General features: G+C 35.9%; 1 pseudogene; it reads left to right on the top strand.

Annotated features, from left to right (window-relative positions):
• Window positions 1-16703, top strand: part of LOC103207081 — a 123708-nt pseudogene that overhangs the window by 42565 nt on the left and 64440 nt on the right.

Here is a 16703-nt window from a genome sequence, read left to right as displayed (position 1 = left end):
GAGTCAGGGCCGACTCGATGGCACATAACAACAACAATTTTGTTAGTAAAAGATCTGTTATTAAAGAAGTTTCAGTTTCAATCTGCATACCTAGAATGCAGTTCTTATATTCTAAATATTATTTCCACTAAAAGAATCAATGCCATTTGGATAAATAGCTGACTCTAGGATTGTGGCACAGAAAGTGCAAGATGAACTTAGAATATCTTGTTTTCTTAGACAGTAAAGTGCTCAAAGAAATCTGGGCCATGCCAAGAGAACACAGAAGTCAACTTCAAAGAGCTCCCACTGTCCAAGTTGGTGATTGACTACTGCTAAAAGGGCAGGGAGGCCACATCTTCTGACCTTCTCTAACCACTCAAGAGGAAGACAGAATCACCATCAGTAGCCCAAGCCCTATTACTGCCAGGCCAGACATGCTGCCTCCCTCCATCCCTTTCACCAAGCTTGACACCAACAGTTCCTCCCTCAGCATTCACCACCTTTCTGCTGGGTTTGATAATTCACTGCAGTGGCCACAGAGAGATCACAGATTATGGGGGTTTTTAGGGAAGCACTAGGCTACAATTCAAGTTCAGGAAAAATGATCAGTCTCTCTTCCAACCCGCCCTCTCTCAGCCAACAGTCTCTCACAGTCTCTCTCCCAGCAGTGTGTCTCCCTCGGTGTCTCACTCAGCAATGTGTGTCTCTTGCATCTCTTTCCCAGCAGTGTGTGTCTCTTTCAGCAGCACATCTTCCTCAACCAGCGGTCAGAGAGACTTCTGCCTCTAAGAGGCCTCCTTTAGAGCCTGGCAGAGTGGCCAAACTAACCAATCATAACATCAGAATTCTAAGCACCTGAGAGAGAGCGAACTTCCTAGAGCATTACTTTGTGCTGCTCCCAACAGAAATACCCCAGGTGGATGATTTTAACAATCAGAAGCTACTCAGTTTTTCACAGCAAATTCCACCATGGAGTTTACAAATACTTATGGCTAGAAAAGCCACACCAGGTAATTTACTACACCACAACTATGAAAAAACATAATAATATTAACATAATGTCATCCATTGAATATGGTAGAAAAACATGGAGTCCAAACAAATATAAACAAATTGAAATTATGATACAGAATAAGATATTTATATCGTATGAACTTTCCACTGAATATATATTTCTTATAACAATAGGAAAATAGTAATTATAAGAATTACTTGGCCTGGCAAACATTACATTAATCAAGTGGTCAAGGGGAACACCATCAATAATTTGAAAAAGAAAATCATATGTCACCTGATCTAATGCAATTAAATGAATGCAGTGTCATTCCTGTGATATTACTATAAAAGCTGTGTAGCCTGAATCAAATCATGAGAAAACATCTGACAGTCCCCAATAGAGTGGCAATCTACAAAGTAAGTGGCCTCAAATCTTCAAAATTGTGAAGATTATTAAGTAAAAAAAAAGACTGAGAACTGGACCAAGCTGAGGGAGATTATAGAGACAGGAGAACCAAATAGCTTATACGATTTTGAACTAGACAAGTTTCCTATACAGGCATAAATAGGAAAATGTCTAAGTATTAGAAGATAGCACTGTATCAATACCTATTTCCTGATTTTGAAGGATAGATTGTAGTAATATAGGAGAACGTTCTAACTTAATTAGGGATCAACACAGTATCAAGTGTAAAACTTACTCTCAATGGCTCAAAAAAGAATTATTTGTACTTTTCATAAATTCTCTGTAATTTTATGTTGAAAAATAGATTTACCAAGAGTATGTATTTTACATTTAATTTTCTAGGACTTACTACCACAGAAATGCTTTACTAAGCATGATCCTACAAATACACAAATTATAACTTTGAAAAATCACTGACAAGCAGATGAATTCTATTTTGGTTACCTAATACCTTTCACCAGCCACTCCTTGAAAGGAAGATGGGGCAATCTACTTCCGTAGTGATACTGCCTCGGAAACCCAAGGAGGGGTCACTATGAGTCAGGTCTGACTGGACGGCACATAACAACAACAACAACGATACCTTTCAAGAGAGAAACTGGTGATTATATGAGTCTATATAATTAACCAGTGCTTTCCAAACACAGTATACTGTCTTACACCAATGACACGTTGTGTTAGGCTGGGTTCTCTAGAGAAATAAAACCAGTAAAGCTGAGAGATTGAGAGAGAGTGAGAGAGAAATGTGTGAGGAAAATGTGTGAGGAAAATGGCTCACACACTTAGGGAAGCTGGCCAGTCCCAAGTTCTTGGATCAAAGTCAAGTTGGAGGCTTTTCCCAACTCACACAGCTGCAGGGGCTGACGTGCTCAAAGCTGGCAGTCAATATACTGGCTGTTGACACTGACAAATGATGAATTCAAGATTACTAGGCCAAACGATGGATTGTTCACTCACGGACAACTGTAGGAAGCACAATGGATCCCAATCCACAGCAGAGTGTCTCATTTTCCCAGGATGCCCATAAAAATTTTGAAGCAGGCCATACCCCTAGGGAAACTCCCTTTCAATGGATTGGCTGCTCAAAACGTATACATCTGATCTCATCATGGGAATAACCCACATCACAACTGCTTAACCACTCAGAATTGTGGTCCAGCCAAGTTGACACACAACTCCAGCTATCACATACATCAATAAAAAATCCTTAGCTAAGACCAAAAACTAAATAAAATAAAATAAATCATTTCCATTGAGTGGATTCCAACACATAAGGACCCACACTGGGTTTCCAAGACTGTAAATCTTTATGGTAGTAGATTGCCTCATCTTCCTCCAGTGGAGCAGCTGCTGGTGGGTTTGAACCACTTATCTTTTGGTTAGCAGTCAAATGACTTATCCACTACGCCACCAGGGCTCCTTGCTAAGACATTTATCCTTAAATATGGGTTTATCTAGTACATATTCCTTGATCTAGCCTGGTGAGGTGAGTCATTTTCAATAGGCAAGTCCACATTATTTTGCATATTTCTAATATAAACCAAATCATAACCTGTTGCCTTTATGTTAGTTCTGCCTCATGGAAACTCCATATGTGTCAGAATAGAATTATGCTGATAGGGATCTCAATCATTTTAAGCTTATGGAAGTAGATTGCCTGGCCTTTCTTCCACAGCATCATTGGGTGGATTCAGGCTGTCGTTCTTTGGTTTAGTAGCTGAGTACAACCTGTTTGCTCTATCTTTCCTTAATATAACCAAAAAACACAAACCTATTGAAGTTGGGTCAGTTACAACTTATTGAGAACCCATGTGGCACAAACAGTTCAAACCCATTCAGATGTGCCTTGAAAGAAAGGCCTGGCCATCTGTGTCTGAAAGGTTATAGTCTTGAAAACTCTATGGTGTATAGTTTCACTCAACACATATGGTGTCACCATGACTTCCCTAATATAGTGCTTACTAAACTTTAAGGAAATAACTTTTTCAATTGAAGAACCCAACTGAAATACTAGTTTCATGAATTTGGGATGTTTAACAATATTTTTATTGTTAAAGGTATTTATATCAATAGCTTTGGTAGCATAGTGCCTAAGGCACTGGACTTCTAACCAGAGGCCTGGCAGTTCAAACCCACCAGCAACTCCTTGGAAGGAAGGTTGGGCAATCTACTTCCGTAGTGATACTGCCTCAGAAACCCAAGGAGGGGTCGCTATGAGTCGGGTCCAACTCGAGGGCAAACAACAACAATATTTTAATTGGTGTTTTACTATATATTTTTGAAAATATATGTATAATTTTTAGAAATAAAGGTAATAGGCTATTATTATATGGGGGGGGGAGTTTATATTCAAGTCCTATTCCCCTATTCTTTATTCTTTTCACAAAGAGGAAACTATTATAAAATTTGTCAGATTCCAGGACATATGTTTTATTATTTTGTTGGGCTTGGTTATTTAAATTTTTAAAGATATAATGAGTTGTTATGAATGCAATGTTGTCTATTAATCAAATTATGCTGAAACAAAGACTATAATGAAATGGAAATGTTCTTGATCTGCTCCTTTAAGCCTAAATCAACCTCACAGTGGGAACTGGTTTAATTTTTTTTAAGGTTTCTATGTTACTTTTTCTCCATATTTCTAAAAATTATGCTTATAACACTATTTCTTGATTTCTCTAATGATTTCATGTTTGATTGATAAGAATTTATCACACTTAACATCCTATGGGTAAATTAATAACAATATTATTTTCAGTTCCTTCATTAATTGCCATTATAAATAAAAATATTTGCACATTTATTGTTCTAGCAACTGTAGACAGTACGTCCTGCCTATCACCTTTTGTAAAATAAGGATATTTGCATTCCACACATCTCAACTTATCTTTTCATCCTGCAAATTTCCCAACATCTATAATTTGTACTTTATATTAAGTTTTAGAAACCTACATTCTATTTTCAAAATATACTGAAGTCTCCTTTATTTTTTGATTGCAGAAGTCACAAACTAAAATGTCTAATAAAAACAATGCAGTAAACAAAATTAGTGAATTAAGACATAAACAAGAAAACTGGACTTCTTGAAATAAAACTATTTTTAATACTATTATTAAACATAGATAATATTATAAACACAGTAAAGAGTCTATAGATGGCACAACCTGGTAAGTGCTCAACTACTAGCCAAAAGCTTGGCAGTTTGAATTTGCCCAGAGGTGCCAAACAAGACAAGACTGGACATTTTCTTCAAAAAGATCACAACCTTGAAAACCCTATAAAGCAGTTCTATTCTGCAAACATGAGGTCACCACAAGTCAAAATTGACTCTAGGCAACTAATAACAACATAAACTTATTAACATTTTGTTTATATAATATAAACAAATAATAAAATTATAATGTGTATGGTATTGAATGTTGAATTATATACTTGATATTGAAATTAGATACATTTAAAAATAAAAACCAAAAAAATACCCAAACCTGTTGTAGTTGAGTCATTTTTTATTATTATTTTTAAATGGCATCCTTCATATTTTTCAAAATCAGTTACTATTTTTGACTTCACTTGCCTAGCTCTTTTTCTTGTATACCATAAAATGTTAATGTCATTCTTTTACTTTGGATTGTAGTATGCAATAAGAAGTCAGCTTTAAATCATTGAATGTGGAAAAATATTTAATTATATTCAGTTTTATAGTCGAATACAGCTGTTCACCATTGTAAGTGCTTCCAAACATGGATATAATCTTTCCACAAAGGCTTTTATATTTATGGTAACATGTCCCAAGGTATTTGTAAAATTCTAATATACCAGAATTATCATATTTAATTTCAGTATAATATTTTATTGTACTTCAATAACTTAAACTTGAAGCTTTTCATTCACACTATCAATATTCATTGAGAAAAGGAAATTGAACAATGTTAGTACATTTTCATAAAGCAGTGAATCAGAGAACATTTTCCAAAACTCAATATACAATTCCACAGTTTATAAAAATGTAGCTCAGAGTATTACTTTCCTTTCTGAAAACTTATATCTGCTGAGGAAATTGGGTCAGATTATTTCTCACCATATAAGTTTCTCGAAGAAATCATTTCACTAAGACTGAGCAAATTGAATCATGTGCTTTGTATATATGCGTGAAGGCAACCATTAACAAATATTGAAACTCTTTAGATAGATTTTATGTCCCCAAAAAACAGCTAAATTTTGACTTTAACTTTCCAGTAATCCAAAGCACACATTTTCACTCAGATGATATGAACAATATCATTTTTGAACAGTTCAAAAAATGTTTTCAACCTAATTTTAAACACCATCATCTTTGCAATAGAACAACCAACTTTGGTGTCCATATGTCATAGCAAGAAAGGCATTGACATGTCTGTAACACATTTAAAATCAGTAACACTCTGTTAAATATTACAATCAAGGACTTTTCATTCACTATTTAATTTTGACATGAAATAGTAAAATATATTTATTAGCAGTAATCTTGAAAGAGAGCTGTCACACCATAGTTAAATCTCTTAACTAGAAGTATATTAACAGTGACCACTATACCACAGATGATGTAGCAAGAATACCATCTATAGATGCACTATCTAGTAGGAAAAACTACTAATCACTTGTGATTACTTAAATGTAAATTAAGTTAAATTAACAATGTAACTCCTCAGTCACACTTTTCACATTTCAAATCATCAATAGCTACAAGTGGCTGGTAGTTACCATGCTGGTCAGAAGCGATACAGAATGTTTCCTTTACAGCAGAAAATTGTATTTTGATGCATTGACCTATATAGCAGGGTTTGGCAAATTTTTTCTGCAAACGGTCAGATACTAAATACTTCAGGTTTTGTAGGCCATATGCTCTCCAGAGCTCCCCTGTTACAACTACTCAGTTCTATTGTGGCAGTAGAAAAAACATCACAGATAATATGTAAATAAATGTGTGTGCCTCTTATCCGAAAAAACTTTTTAAAAGTGTATGGCAAGACAGATTGGCCTATGGAGTGGATTTTGCTCACCTGTGATATATGTTAACATTTATTTTGATTATTCTAAGTGAAGGTTTAAACGTTTTACTAATATTTGAAATACTAATATCGGGTCTGTTTCAGGCAACATGTCCCAAGGGCTTTTTACCACGTAAAATTAATAGATAAATATTATAATCACAGAATATTTTTATATCTGTGCAACCATCAGCTGCAATAGAAAATGCCTCTATTTTTCTTTTCCTCTTTATCACAGAATTTCAGCAGGAATTTTTTATCCTTATTTTCAAAGGCAAAGTTATGTGCTTCAGCTTACATTAACAAATATGTGTTTGTGTTTATGACACCTGATTTTTGCTACAACTCAAAACTCACTGCTGTCGAGTCGGATCCGAGTCATAGCAACCCCTCCTTAGGTTTCTGAGGTGGTATCACTACAGAAGTAGATTGTGCAACCTTCCTTCCCACAAGTGGCTGGTGGGTTTGAACCACCAGCCTTCTGGGTAGCAGTCAAATAAACACCTTAGGCACTATGCCACCAGAGCTCCCTTTGCTATACCAAAACCAAATTAAATCCACTGCCATTGAGTCAATTCTGACTCATATCATATCAACACAGTGAACAGAGTAGAATTTCCTCATAAAATTTCCATAGCGGTTTCCAAGGCTGTAGATCTTTGCAGAAGCAGACTGTCACACCTTTCTACTGTGGAGTAGCTGGTGGGTGCTAACCACCTACCTCTTTGTTAGCACCTTAGTGCTTTAACCACAGTGCCATCAGAGCTCCTTGATTTTTACTATACACAACAGATATTATTTTACACACTCACAATCTATTAAAAAGTTTTCATTCAACATAGAGTTACATGTTTTTACAGTAGTCCACACTATTTTTAAGATCATAATTCTAGTTCTCTATCAGGTCGTTAAATTTTGAATTATGTATCTTATTCTGTATATAAATATATTATTTTTCACAATGGTGCCTCCATTCCATGTACATATCTTTTAAAAAAAAAATTAAACATGTCAAATGTATCTCTTCCTCCAAGTGATGTGATCTATCCCATTTTCCTTGAAACATATTAGTATTTTGATATTTTTTTATTTTGTGATGTTAGCATGGTATACTGAGTTGAATCATTATTTCAATTCAGCATGTTCATGTCTTAACCCCCTGGAACCAACGACCTTATTTGAAAAGAGAGTCTTTGCAGCTTTAATTACATTAAGGATATGGAAAAGAGATCATCCCAGATTTAGGGTGGGATTTAAATCAAATGCCCAACAGTCCTTATAAGATAAAGGCAGAGAAGATTTGAGATAAAAATACAGAGGGGAAAGTCGTGTCAAGACATAGGCAGAAATTGGAGTTATGTGGCCACAAGCCAAAGAACTGCCAAAAGCAGGGAAAGGCAAGGAAAGATTCTTCTCTGGAGTTGCTGGAGCTTGCTAGGATGTTTACACCTTGATTTCAGACTTCAAGCGACCATAACTATGAAAATAAATTCATGTTGTTTATAGCCATCAAGTTTGGGTAATTTGTTACAGCAGTCATAGGAAACTAATACGCTTGTGTATGAAAATGATTCATATCTTTACTTCCTTTTATTAAAAAATATTAGACTATGGTAAATGACAATACAGGATTTACTTTTGTAATTGAAAGGAGATAGTATGATAGCAAACTCAAAAAGATAAGTATCATCTAAAAAGAATAGCAATTAATTTTCTTGAGCTCATTTTGACATATGACCATATGAGTTCATAACTTCTGACATTTTTTGGAAAGAGTATGGAAATAATACATTTTATGTGACATATCCCAATAATTAAAATCTAAAAATTAATGAATAGAAATTCTTATATTTCAACTGATTCTCTCATTTTGGCAACTAAGTTACAGCTTCAAATAAACTGTGTGATTCCAAAAGTTTAAAATTAACATAGTGCTTACTATTACTCTTAAGTACATTCGTTTTTAGTACCAAGCCAGTGAATGTACTATGATTAACTACTTTTCTTATGCCATTTTGTTTTTTGCTATTTTTTTTGAGTTTGCCTAAAAACTTAACCAAATCTCTGGAATTGCTATTGTCTTCCAAAACCTATATCCATATAACTGCATCTTGTTGCTTCCTTCCCTACTGATTGTTTTAAAACCAAAAAACTAAACTCACTGCCTTTGAGTTGACCCCTCCTTGCATTTCTGAGACAATATCACTACGGAAGTAGATTGCTCAATTTTCCTTCCAAGGAATTGCTGATGGGTTTCAACCTACAGCCTTCTGATTAGTAGACAAATGCCTTAGGCACTATACCACTAGAGCTCCTAGTGGAGCTCCTGATTGTTTAGGGGGCTACTAACTCTAGAGAAGGAACTCTGGTAGCATAGTGCCTAAGGTAGCTATGAGTCGGGGCCAACTTGACGGTAAATAACAACAACAACAACAACTCTAGAGAGATTTGCTGGTGCTGTGGTTAAAACATTAGGCTGCTAACCAAAAGACTGGTGGTTTGAACCCACTAGCTGCTCTGTGGGAGAGAACAGAGGAGTTCTGCTTTTGTAAGGTTTTACGGGTTTGGAAACCCTGTGGAGCAGTTCTGCTTTGTCTTATAGGGTCTCTGTGGGTCAGAATTGATTCAATGGCAGCAGTTTTGGTTTACTTGAATCAACTCTTCCATTAATTTCTAGATTGTATCGATCATTTCCATTGTGTTTATCTTCCTTTTTTTAGGTTGTTTTTCTTCTTATTTTGTCAGAGTGTATCCAAAAAGAACTTGGTAAGAAAGACATTGTTCCAGTCAGAATCTTCTAACATACAGTAAAAATTATTAGAAAAATAATACAGCCATTAACCCAAAGATCAGTTCTTCAAACTCACCAAACATTCCATGGGAGAAAGATGTGGCTGTAAGGTGTGGTAGTTTGCGTTTGTAAAGATTTACATCTAATTTCTTCTCCTGGTTTATATTAATAAGGTCAGAAAACTCATCATTGATATCAACTAGAAAAATACAATCACCAGTAACATAGTTGATGACTCAGTCTCATTAATTTTGCACTTAAAAAACTCATTATATTCACTTATTTAAATTATTTTTATATACTTAACTATATTTTGATAAATAATTCATAGAACATGCATTCTAAGTTTTAGTTAAGAACGTAAGGGAAAACACTGGTAAATGAACATGCAAAATACAATTAATTGGAATATTCTGAAAATTGATGGAAACAATGTATAATTTAACTTACCTGTTTGCTATATAGCAAAATATAGTGCAAAAAAAAAAAAAAAAATTGAACGCTACCATAGCCACTGTGTTTTTATTGTAAAATCTCAACTTATTGAAGGTGTTCCAGTAGAAATTGGATATTATTTGTCAGAGATGTTTCAGATTATAACCTTCAGTGGGTGTATGTTGAACCAAAGAGCCTCTGAAATCCCAACCTTCTCATTATGTCTTTGATTCCACAGAAACCATTTCTAATATAGCTCAATATGGATACTCACTATTAAATATGGCACTCTTTGTGAACCTTATCAGAAAAGAGAAAGCAAATTATTTTCAGAGATAGGTATTGGATGCAGGCTTTCACATTTTTTGCCAAGTATACATGTATTTTGAGGATTGGAAGAAAGAAAAGTATTTTTCAAAAGTCTGGGTAATGTACAAAAAAGCTTATGTACATTTTGCAAGTAGCTGTTTTTATTTCAAAAGTTTTAAAACAGTGGGTGATGGAACCATTTACAGTTACATGAATAAACTTTAATTTAACTAGAACACTTGATTAACTACCATTTCAGGTATATCCAACATCTTGTGTAATCAAGTGACAACAACATTTTGATATAAATCATACATAAGGTTTTGCTATGGAATGTTATTTAGCCCTAATTTAGCATTTTTAAATATTTATAACAATCTTCTCATATCAAAGAATATAAATTCATAAAAATTATGTGCTTTTTCTGAAGATGTACAAAAGGAAGAATAAAGAGTAAAGTACGAAGTAAGGCAAAGTTTTGTTTGCTTGTTGTTTTGCTTTTACTATTAACTTTAACAGAGATTTGAACCTTAAGGTTACAACCGTATATCACATCATATGCTTTTGAACCTATATTGTGCCTTGGCCTCTCTAAGATTATTAAATATCTCACATATATAAACCACATGGACAGAGGCTGCCTACTAAATAGTACCAAGTTATCATTATTATAAGACACATAAAAAAGCATTATTATAAGAAATATTTCCATAATTTCATTTAACAATTATTTCTTGATCCCTGACTCATGTCAAGTACAGGGTTAGGTGCTAGGCATCCTAGTGAATCAGAAAGGCATGGCCCTAACAAAAACGGAGCTAGCATTATATCTGACTGCAGGCAATAAAGAAAAGCAATTAAAATTTAACAGTGTGTGACGTGCTAAGAAGTAAGTTTGCTATTGCCTAGAGAGCATGTTGTTGTTGTTGTTTGCCGTCTAGTCGGCCCTGACTCATAGCGACCCCTCCTTGGGTTTCCGAGGCAGTATCACTACGGAAGTAGGATTGCCCAACCTTCCTTCCGAGGAGTGGCTGGTGGGTTTGAACCGCCAGCCTTCTGGTGAGCAGTTAAGAGCATAATATGAAGCTATTTTAAAACAGATTTGTTTGTCAGAGAAGAATTCTCTGAGAGGGTATACGTATTCTGGGACTTGCAAAACAGAAGAATCAGCTCTGTGTATAGTAAAGTGCAGAAAGTTATATTCATATGCAAACAAAGATCCAAGATCACTGAAGCAAAAAAAAAAAAAAAAGTTTCTGTTTTTCTAGAAGCTAATGGAAGGACCGTGTACCTGAAGCAAACTCAGTAAGTAGAATAAAAGAAGAAGTTGGAAAAGAAAGCAAAATGAGATAAGGGAAAACAAATCTTGGTAAAGATTCTGTTTCCCCATTTCATTGGGAAAATATTTAAACATGGAGATCACGTAATTTTTTAAAACAATTATTTATTTAATTTATTTTTTTATTGTGCTTTAGGTACAAGTTTACAAAGCAGAGTTTGTTTTGCATTCAACATTACATATACATTTAGTTTCCTCCCCATTTATCATCCCCAACCCTAACCCAGTCTCCTCCCCTCCCTGCACAATAACACACACACACACCTCCCTGCCCCTTATAGTCATGCACTCCTGTGTGTACTGCATTTCTTTCCTGCAAATGTTGCTTTGCTGCTCTGGTGCCCTGTGGTCGATTGCTCCAAGGGATGCATTTCCATAGAGTATGTGGATGAGTTCCCTGGGTTACATGGTCTGTGTGTACATCTTGTTTACCATTGGGCTGAGAGCCAGCACCAGAGAGTGAGTTTTATTCCAAGCCCAGAATGTATCCCACGGCCATAGTAATGGGGGTCTCAACAGACTCCATCCGACCAGTAATTCTTATTTTTTTAAATATCCTTTACCTGTTGAGAGAAGTGAGGAAAACAATAGGAAAGGGAAATGATGATAAACAAAATGTTATCAATGGTTCAGGATTAAAGGTGATGCTGCTTGGACTAGTCAAATAACAGTGTAGATGGAGAGGACTAAATACATTGGAAATGTAAGTATATAAGAAGTTGAGGCTTCGCATTTAAGCTTTTAATCACATATTATACAATGTGTCTTGATGATAGTGGTAACACATAGAGGACTGCATGGGATCTGATTTTCACCACTAGGTAAATTTTGGTATCTTTTACTCTCATGAGGACTGCTGGAGAAGGAACAGAATACAAAGAAAGAATTCAAATTTTATAATATTGCCAATTAAACTTTGACATGCCTAGGAACTACACAAGTAGAGGTTCAAGTAAGCAGGTAAATACATGTCTTAGAGTACCAAAGGAAGGTCTCGTAAAGGACTATTAATATAGAATCATCAATATCCAATTATCCTTGAAAATATGGATACAAATAAAGTTACTATGCAAGAGAATGCATAGAAAGAAATAGTGCCCAGGATATAATCTTGAACTGCAAAATAGGATAGAAATATAAGAACTCAGCAAAAGATACTGAAAAGTAAACTTCAGTGAGTTAAGAGGATATATCCAAATAGAAGTCTTAGAAATCATGAGTGGGGACTGTCTTTAAAAGGTTGCCTATAAAGCTGAGAAGCTAGTGTAGTGGTAAACCTTAAGGGGGGACAAAAAAACATGAGGTACTGGCATATAGGAATTGTGTGACTTCAGACCTAACATTACACTCCATTCTGAATTAATCTAAGATTTTCATTTCTACTTTTCTAGAGAAACTGTTCAACTTTTTTTGAAAGTTATATGGCTTTAAAACACAAAAGGCAAAAGTCAGGATTTCTAAAGTGGGTGAAGAGTTACTTGATACCTGTTAAGATTGTTTGTGCAGCTGGTCACAGAGAAGTTGTCTTGGTAGGTAGGAAGCTAAGAAATAGACTTGGAAATGTGAAATTAAATGAGAACCTGTAAATAACCTCACAGGTAAAATAGGTATTCTTAGTTTACATCCTGATTCCCAAATTAAACTTTCACTCCCCAGGATTGTCCACAGTGTTTCTATTAGCCCTATGTAAATTTGTAACTAATATAAAGAATAAGTCTGCTAAAATAAGAAGACAGACTGCAGATGTGACAGAAAACCAGCCCATGCCAGAATTATTTGTTAAATAGCTCACAGGATGTAACAACCTCAAATTGCAACAGAGAAGCTTACTGACAATGTTTAAGCTTATAGTCTACCAAACCCTTTGTAACTGTTGTGCTTCCTCCCTCTCCTTGCCAGTGAACACAAATCTTTTGTTTCTTACACCTTTTTAAACACTTACAATTCTCTCTACAGTTCTGGGCCCTGCAACATCTTGCATGGATCTTCGTAAATGTCTCCCTATTTCAAAATGATTCTATTCCTTCAGTAAATGTTTTAATATCTAGCAAAGCGTCAGTTTAGTGTTTTCACCAAGACACCAGTAATATTAAGACAGTAAACCAAACCAAACCAAACTCACTGCCATCAAGTTGATTCTGACTCACAGCGACCTCTTTTCAGCTTCCAAAGTGGTAAATCTTTACGGAAGCAGATCGCCCCCATCTTACTTCTGCAGAGCAGCTGGTGGGTTTGAACTGCCAAACTCCTGGTCAGCAGTCAAATGCCTTAGATATTACGTGAAGACAGAGTAGCTTTCCTTTATTCAGTCATGCCACAGTGAAATAAAAACCTCTTACTGCCTTGGAGTCGTTTTCCCACGTCATAGTAGTGACCCCTCCCTGTGTTTCTGAGGCAGTATTTCTACAGAAGTAGATTGCCCAATCTTCCTTCTGAGGAGTGGCTGAGTGGGTTTGAACTGCCAACCTACTACTGGTTAACAGCTAAATGCCTTAGGCACTATGCCACCTGACAATCTACTGTGTCTTAAAGATTCTGGAGGCTCTGGAGAAAACAGCAGAGTCCCAGGATAGTGCAAAGTGTTAACATGTGTGGCTGCTAACTGAGAGGGTAAAGATTCAAGTCCACCCAAGAGTGCCTTGGAAAGAAAAGCCTGATGATCTAATTCTGACATGTCAGCCATGAAAATCCTACCAAGTACAGTTCTCTACTCTTCATACATATGAGTCAGAATAAACTCCACAGCAACTGAAGGTATGGAACATGTTGTAGTAAATATTTCCTTATGACAGGACAAATATGTGACAAAATGTTATAAATGGACTTGGTAGAGATAAAATGAATATATATTTTATCTTGTTATATTATAAAGAAATTAGATATCACCTTCTTTTATTAATAAATGTCACCAATTTATTGCCCATTATAATTCCTCTCAACACCTATACTGCACATGCATAAATTAAAGCAGGAGATCACACAAGGGCATTAATATCAGGAGGCTAGTATCAGAAGGGCCATCTTATTGACTACCTGCCACAGGCTGCAAATTTCAGAAACAGGTATTAATGTGAGTCAGAGAGGAAAAACTGAAGCCTTAAAATAATAAGGCATAATATTAATAGGAATTAATAATGTAGTGTTTCCTTTTTCCAATTACTACTTGAATTAATAATTCTATAAATTAGGTATCTATAGCAATGTAATCTGGGAGAAAAATGAACCAAAATTGTGTAGCATATTGGGCCCTTTTGCCCCTTCCCTATGATATGAGTTTATATCCAGCACATTAGAAATACAGTTAGGCACTCAGCTGCTAACCTAAAGGTTGGCAGTTCAAACTCATCCAGCAACTCTACAGGAGAAAGACCTGGTGATCTGCTTTCCTAATGATTACAGCCTAGAAAAGCCTTAGGGCAGTTATTCTCAATCACATGCAGTTGCTATGAGTAGGAATCAACTCAAAGCATCCAGTAGAAACAACCCAGTAGAGAGGTCGAGTATACTCCTCTACCTTCTGAATTGGGGCTGGGCCACATCATTTATTTCAGCCAGCAGCAGTAGGAAAGGGTGATATCATATCAGTTCTCAGCAAAGATTTTAGGTAGCATCACAGGTTTCGTTAATTCTCTTAGGCCTTCACTCAGCAGGGCTTCTCCAAAGAAGATACATGGAGTGCGGACCTGCACTCAATGCTGGTACTGGAGTCAAGGTCATTTGAGCCTGGCTGAGCAAAACTGAGCCATAGTCAACCTATAAAACTCAGGTTTGGATTTGTGAGCCACTGAGATTTCGGGGTCATTCATTGCATCAGAAAATGTTGATGAATATAAACAAACGTAATGCACTGCTCGTGAGTCACATCTGACTCATAGGGACCCCTCCTTGCGTTTCTGAGGTAGTACCACTAAGGAAGTAGATTGCCCAATCTTCCCTCTGAGGAGTGGCTGGTGGGTTTGAACTGCCAGCCTTTTGATGCCTAAGGCACTAAGCCACCAGAGCTCCCTCAGTCAGAGTCACAGAACTAGCAAATAGAAGAACTTAGATCTGACTGTAGGCCATTGTACACCAGAGCCAGTACTTATAAATACAATGTTGTTTTACTTCATAACACAGGCTATAGTCAGTAGAAAAGAAATTTGGAGGACATATCTTTAATCCATTTTTTACCCATTTATTTGTACAGCCGTCAAATGTATATAGAGAATCTACGATGTTTAACTCTAAAATCATGTGGCAGTGAATAAATTGATTTCTTTCCTTTTTTCCCTTTAAATAAAACTTAGACTTCAGTGGACTTTGAAGTTAATATGATGACAGATTGTTTGTTTTCAACAATAACACATAATATCTTCTTTATTGCTTAGGTGTGTCATGGCTGTATTGACCTTTACGGACTTTACTTCCTCTAGCAATCAGCCACTCCTCGGAAAGAAGATGGGGCAACCTACTTCCACAGTGATACTGCCTCGGAAACCCAAGGAGGGGTCGCTATGAATCGGGTCTGACTCAACGGCACATAACAACAACAAGAAGAAGAGTAATCACACTAATTTTATTTAGTGGTTTTAAACAGGCAAGCGATGTAAACTCTAGGTAACCAGCAGCATAGCCTAGCTTCTGACTTCTCTTGGTCTAATTACCATGCATCTATCCATATTCCTACAGTGCCTCCTTTTTTCTAATGAAAAAGACACATCAACTTATTAACTATATAGAGATGCCCTCAAAGGTCCCAAGGGAATTTAATATGATACCCAAGGAAGTTCCCTGATATGAGAAGGTCTTATATTTTTGTAGGAGCTCTGGTAGCATAGTGCCTAAGGCACTTGACTGCTAAACAGAAGGCTGGCTGTTCAAACCCACCAGCCACTCCTCGGAAGGAAGGTTGGGCAATCCTATTTCTGTAGTGATACTGCCTCGGAAACCCAAGGAGGGGTCACTAGGAGTCGGGGCTGACTCGATGGCAAATAACAACAACAAATATATTTTTGTATGATTTATCAAAAATCTACAGTGAGTTCACTTTTCTAATGTCTTTTAATGTCAACATACACAACAAGGTACTCCTGTGCTTATTTAATGAAGAATAATTCACAGAGCTTGAGAATTCATATATCCTAGGGAAAAGAAAAATCTTAATATATTATCTATCATTTAGGTATTTTTTGATTAATTGTTAAATATAAGCTACTAATAGCAATAATTTGAAATGTATTTTATTAAAATGGTATGGATATACAAGATACATAATTTCAAGCAAAATTAATATAATATGCACATGTTGTTGTTGTTATGTGTCATCAAGTCAGGCCTGACTCATAGTGACCCCTCCTTGGGTTTCCGAGGCAGTATCAC

Source organism: Orycteropus afer, unplaced genomic scaffold (assembly GCF_000298275.1).
Source record: "Orycteropus afer afer isolate SDZICR_OR568_19922 unplaced genomic scaffold, OryAfe1.0 scaffold00353, whole genome shotgun sequence".
In the NCBI taxonomy this organism is placed as follows: Eukaryota; Metazoa; Chordata; class Mammalia; order Tubulidentata; family Orycteropodidae; genus Orycteropus; species Orycteropus afer.
This window is presented reverse-complemented; position numbering and strand designations above follow the sequence as displayed.